This window comes from Tiliqua scincoides, chromosome 2 (genome assembly GCF_035046505.1).
Source record: "Tiliqua scincoides isolate rTilSci1 chromosome 2, rTilSci1.hap2, whole genome shotgun sequence".
Classification (NCBI taxonomy): Eukaryota; Metazoa; Chordata; class Lepidosauria; order Squamata; family Scincidae; genus Tiliqua; species Tiliqua scincoides.
In genome coordinates, this window is record NC_089822.1 from 110,686,165 (window position 1) to 110,692,982 (window position 6,818).

The window sequence follows — 6,818 nt, forward strand, 5'->3', positions numbered from 1 at the left end:
CAACCTGCGTCCCAGCACCCTCCAGTTAATCCATCTGGCAATCAGAGGCAGCCTGCCTCTAAAACCAAGAGCTTGCACATACCTACTATGACTTGTAATCAGTAATGAACTTTTCCTCCAGAAATCTGTCCAATCCTCTCTTAAAGGCATCCAGGCAAGATGCCATCACTACTTCCACAAACTAATTGAAGAGTTCCACAAACTAATTACACGCTGGGTAAAGAAATATTTCTTCTGTCTGTCCTAACTCTCCCAACACTCAACTTTCCTGGATGTCCCCTGGTTCTGGTGTTATGTGAGAGGGAAAAGAGCGTCTCTCTATCCACTCTGTCCATCCCCTGCAAGATTTTGTATGCCTCAATGTCACATTTGAAATGTGTTACCACATTTAGAATACAAGGTACAATTCCAGTTGCCTCATCTTAAAAACAAATATTGTACTTCTGGAATAGATTCAGAAAATGGCAATCCAGTTTATTAAACACCTGGAACATTTTCCCTACAAGAAAAGACTTCAAAAAAAATTTTTTTAATTTATTTTTTAAAAAAGAAACTATAATTGGACTTATGGGACATGGTAGAGATTTTAAAAATTGTGATTTGGGTATAGAACATGAATAGAGAAAGATCCCCACCTCACATATTAGCATTTTAAATTAAAATGTTACCTTTCTTATGTGTGATGTTTGAATATTTCTTTTCTACAGTGATCTGTTTTTGAGGAGTTGCCTTTCTGCTGTTCACATTATGTTTTGAACTGTAATGAACTTCAAAGTAGCTTACGTTAGGATGCCTGAAGGGGCACACCCTTTACAATGGAAAACTCCCAGCCAATTAAGCTTCACCATAGGCCCCCAGTGTACCAGAGTTACTGCTCTGCAGCATTTTCCACTATAGTTGATATCCTTCCTTACACTGTCTTTCTGAACTTTCACAACCACCACCAAAGTGTAAACCCAACATTGACCCTTTCTGTGGTCAGGGCAGGAAGGGAGGGAGAGGAGATGACACCCCACACATCCACCAAAAAGTAACATGGGAAGGACGAGCATTTACACAACACTGAGTGTATGTCATAACAAGACAGGAACCCATCTTCTCCCACCCCACAGCAAATAGGAATTTTAGGTAGAATTTAAATCAGAAAACTAACATGGAGGAAAACTATTAACCTCCAAGCATCACTGCCTCCAGTTCAGTTTTGGGGCTACAACATGGCTGCATCTAACCATGGATCTCCCACATCACATGGGAGCAATATACAGCAGGTTCATATGCCCTGTTATTACTCTCAGGTGTAGATTGACAGCATCCACTTCCCAGATGAAACAAAGTCGTGAAGCATCCCCTATCTAAGAATGGACTTTCACACCTCATCCCTGGGTGTCACAAGACAAACATGGCTTATTTGTACATGCAGTTGGTGCATGGTACATATAGTGGGTGTTGATTGAACATATGGGACATCATAGGATTTTGCTATTTTGTTGCTTGGGTTGGTTTTATTGTATTGTATTTTTGTTCTGAATTGTTTGATATTTTATTTTTCCCTTATTGAATACCACTTTGGGCATTTAGGTTGAAATTTATACACTTCAGAAATAAAGTTCACCAGACATGGCTACAAGGAGGACACATCCCTGATCCCTAAGCATTATGCTCCAGATCTTGCAGCGTATCTTGGGCTGTGCTTGTTTTCTTCTCATTTTGGGCAGAAGATTGGAGAGGTGAAATTGTTTCCAGTAGGTCCCCCCATCCCACATTATTTTTATGAGGATGTACCATGAAGGGAGGTAATCACAGGCATTTTCAAAACAGGAACTTCAACTCCTAAGTTCCACTTGGGCTAAACCTCTGGTCGTGTCTACAAGGCCAGAATTTGGCCTAGCACTCTCAACTAACAGCATGGCACAGGCAACATGGTCTCAGCTCTGTTGGTGCTGGGCTGCATGTAGGCTCCCACAGCCTGGGAAAGTGGGGAAAACAAAGTTTCAGCTTGAAATGTAATCAGCATATGCAGGGAATGGGAGAATCACTGTTGTGCTTCCTCACTGAATTTTAGGAATGTCATGATTTCTTTTCTCCGCATCAGAACAGCACAATGATAGACAAAGATTTAACAGTAAGGCTTTTCTATGATAGAGGTGCAGCAATGAAGGTGGGCAGACAAACCATTCACCTGTTGAATTTGTAACAGGTTAAAGGCACAGACCTTTTGTCAGAAAAATATGTGGAACTTTACTTTCAAATTTAATTTCTGTCAATACAGTATAGAATTCTGGCTCTATACTATTCATACATGCCAGTTCCTGGGAAAATGGTCCTCTTCTGCATTACAGCACAATCTTTTGCATGTTTACTCAGAAATGTTCCCTCTGTTCAAAGTTCCTCTCAAATGTTCAAATGTTCAAAAGTTCAAATGTTCCTCTCCTAGGAACATGTGCAGAAAACTGCATCCTTAAATATGTTTTTCTTCAAGCACTCTAGGGCTCAGACATTTTCCATAGAAGTATCTTGGTGGATTATCTCCTGTCCCTGTTCTGGAAAGCTTATAGAAATTTGAGCAGTAAATGGCAACTCCATTTTCCTTCCTAGCCCATCAGCTAGGCTTTAGATATTCTCCAAATTCAAAACTCATGGTGCTGAAACTAATAGGACTCCTGGCCTTCAGGGTTTATCTCTATACAGGAAAAGGTTATCTCCGTCTTGGACACTGGTATCATGACAAGAGACAGCTGCCAGGCTTCTCTGAGACTTCCTGATATAAACCCAGTGCAAGCTGGTAATCTGTGTTTTCATATCTTTCCTTGCAAACAGCCTGCTGATCTTTTTGTTGTCTCAAGAGTTAAGTTCTAGGGCAAACACAAAAAGTCAGCTGGAGACACAGCTGAGGAAGGCAGGGGGAAGAGAACAAAGCAGTACTATGCTTCTACAGCAGAACTCAGGAACCCAAGGGGACATTTCTTCTGCACATATCTATTGAACCTCACTCACTTTTTGCAGCCACAGCAGCCTAGTGAATACTGTGGAGGCAGAGTTGAGGACCTTCTCAATATAAATGCTTAGTCATCATAGGCTCACTGTACAGTTGGGCACTCTTTACTATCTCTCAGTCTCCATTCCCCATCTGCAGAGTAGGGATTATGATCATCTACTCCATCTGTGAGGCTGATGTCTGAATGTGAATGAAATGAAAGAAACATTTGTAAAGAGCTTTACACATGACAAATCTTAAATTTATACAGGCATCATACAGAACTTTTAAGAAATGATCAGCTTGTAAGGTGAGTAACTGCAAGTTGGCATACACAGTATGTTTTCCTCTGAAAATTTTTGACATTCTTGCCTCCTGAGATGAATGCTTCTCCCCCCTCCATTTTTAGTCACATTTGTGCCCCACTCCTTCAGACAAGGAGCTCCAGGCAGCATATATGGGGGTTATCCCATTTTATTCTCACAAGCATTAAGTGAGTGAGGCAAGTTCAGTTGAGGATGTGAAATGGTGATTGCCTGAGCCATTTGCTTCATGGCTGGGCGTGGGTTTGAACTTTAGACAGAACAGTCCATTCAGCACTTATCCACTACACTGGCTATAGGGATGAAATTCAACCACAAAACCTGCCAAAACAAATCAGACACCTCTAACAAGAGGTTTTATCAAGATGTACAGACTGAGAGTAGAGTTGTTAGCCCTCCAGGATTAGCCTGGGGTCCCCAAGAATCAGCATTAGTCTTCAGATGACTACCAAAACCAATTCTGGAAGAGTAAACCATGTTGGGGGGTGGGGAGTCTCCAGGAATAACTTCAGTCTGAGTCAGCAGCCCTAACAGAAAGAGGACAAGGCAGGAAAAATAATGACTACCAGCCAGGACTAGCCCCGTCAGAAAATCCAAATGATAGACTCTCACTAATTAGATGGGGCACTATCCACAGTAGCACACTTGCACAGCCCCTGATGATTGAAGTTGGAGCAGGAGAACTACCTGGGGGTTGTGCCCCATGGGCCAGATTGGTCTGCCTGCCATTATGCCACTCTTAGAGCCCAATCCAATGCATTTCTACTCAGAACTCAGTTCCATTGTAGTCAATGGAACTTACTTCCCGGTAAGTGTGGATTGACCTGCAGCCTCAGTTACCCTCTCCTGTTGTCCCATTCTACCATGTGAAAAGGCAACCACCTCTGCTTCTAATTACATAGCTCTTGGCACTGTACAACTTACCCAGAGCCAAGACTGACATAGGGCTCATGACTGCTGTTACCCATCAGTCCTTTATTCCTGAAACTCCACTGCAGATAAAATCTGCACACCTTTCCCAACTATATTTATTTCTGCCATATTTTTAAAAATTACATTGAGCAGCCACAGCCTTGAACCAGGTTTCCTGATGGCAAATGTATCTACATTGTTTCCTTATTTATATATTACCATCAATATATACAGCAGCTTACAAATTCATAGCCAAAAAAAGATAAGCCCATGTCCTCAAGGAGTTTACAATTTAAATAAATAAATAAGTTTACAATTTAAAATTGATACTTGGAAAAAGAACAGGTGGAGGGAAGGGGGAGACAACAAGGGATGGCTATAGGGAAAAATGAAATGCAGTTACATGTATGTGGTTAATAAGTACATAAGAACATAAGAAGAGCCCTGCTGGATCAGGCCAAAGGTCCATCTAGTCCGGCTTCCGGTATCTCACAGTGGTCCACCAAATGCTCCAGGGAGCACACAAGACACTAGACACAACCTGCGTCCCAGTGCCCTCCCCTGCATCTGGCAATCAGAGGCAGCCTGCCTCTAAAACCAAGAGCTTGCACATACCTACTATGACTTGTAACCTGTAATGAACTTTTCCTCCAGAAATTTGTCCAATCCCCTCTTAAAGGCATCCAGGCAAGATGCCACCACTACTTCCTGTGGCAAAGAGTTCCACAAACTAATTACACGCTGAGTAAAGAAATATTTTCTTTTGTCTGTTCTAACTCTCCCAACACTCAACTTTGGTGGATGTCCCTTGGTTCTGGTGTTATGTGAGAGGGAATAGAGCGTCTCTCTATCTACTCTGTCCATCCACTGCATGATTTTGTATGTCTCAATCATGTCCCCCCTCAGGCGTCTCTTTTCTAGGCTGAAGAGGCCCAAACGCCTTTCCTCATAAGGAAGGTGCCCCAGCCCAGTAATCATTTTAGTCGCTCTCTTTTGCACCTTTTCCATTTCCACTATGTCCTTTTTGAGATGTGGCAACCAGAATCGGACGCAATACTCCAGGTGTGGCCTTACCATTGATTTGTACAACTGCATTACAACATTAGCTCTCTTATTCTCAATGCCTTTCCTATTGATCCTAAGCATGGAATTTTCACTGCCACCGCACATTGGGTAGACACTTTCATCGAGCTGTTCACAAGGACCCCAAGATCTCTCTTGGGTTACTGTTGGTTACTGTTAGGAATGATCTCAAGCATATCTGCTTGGTCACGGTTTGGATCTCAAGTCAGATGACTCAAACAGGAGTCGCGAAAATGTATGATTTGGGGTGACTCTGTGACTTGTGAGTCACACACATGGAAGACTGAAAAACACTCAAGTCAGGGGCCCCCTGACTCATAACTCGCATTCCATTCCAACAATTCAAGTAGCACATCAATGAACACGGGTTGCGCTACCTCCCTCTTACAAGAAAAACCTCTTGTGTTCATCTGGCAAGCCATTTTTGGTACACGTGAGCTCCATAACATATATGCAGCATATAGCAGCAATAGAACACAGCAGCGCTATGTTCAGAGATGGGCTGGGGGGAGTGGAGTGAAAGGGTTAACTTTTTTTTGTTTGCACTCCAAAAAATTGGCTGGGTCTTGTGATGCTGCACCTGCTGCACTTTTGATAGCAACTGTTACCCTGCATGTGTCCGATCTCGTCTGTTCTCAGAAGCTAAGCAGGGTCAGGCCTGGTTAGTACTTGGATGGGAGACCGCTTGGGAATACTGGGTGCTGTAGGCTTATACCATAGTCTTTCGAGACTGAAGGTTGCCAACCAGCAGCTGCAAAAATGTTACAACTTTACTTAGATTTTGCAAAGAACCCAGACAGTGAGGTGCCTCCACTAGTCCTCCACTGGATGCATTGGCCGAAGGACGCATCTCTGGGAGAAGGAGGGGGCAAGGGGGGGCAAGAGCAGCAGTTTTTCCCTATAGGGACAAGTGGGTTTTGCAAGCAGAAAGAGGGGTGCAGGAGGCAGGGAGTAGGGAAGGGGTTGGGTGGGTGCATTCCGCACCGTTGCCTGACAGGTGGAATGGAGGTGGGCACTGTGTGTGTGTGTGTGTGTGTGTGTGTGTGTGTGACTTCTATCACCCACACTTTTGCCCAAGCCTCTCTTGGCAGAGTTTTCCTGACATCCTCCTGTTGGTTTTCCAGCTGCATTTGGTGTGGCACAAGGAAGGGAAGGGGTCATGTGGGTGCATTCCACACTGCTGCCTGCCTGATAGGTGGAGGTGGAGAGCAGAGAGCACAGCAGAGAGAGGCATGACTTTATCACCCATACTTTTGCCCAAAACTCTCTGGGCAGAGTTTCCCTGTTGTTCTCCACCTGGTTTTCATTTGGTGTGGCACAAGAAGGGGAAGGAGTCAGGTGGGAGCATTCCACACCACTACCTGCCTGAAAGGTGGGGTGGAGGGGGGGCAGCGGGGGAATGTTTAAAGGGAATGCTGAGACTCGCCTTCAGCCTGGTGCAGCACCTTTTTCCTCCACAGAGCCAGCCAGCTTTTTCTCACTCGCTTGGCTTGCACTGCCCCCACCCCATGCCTTCCTGCCTGGCC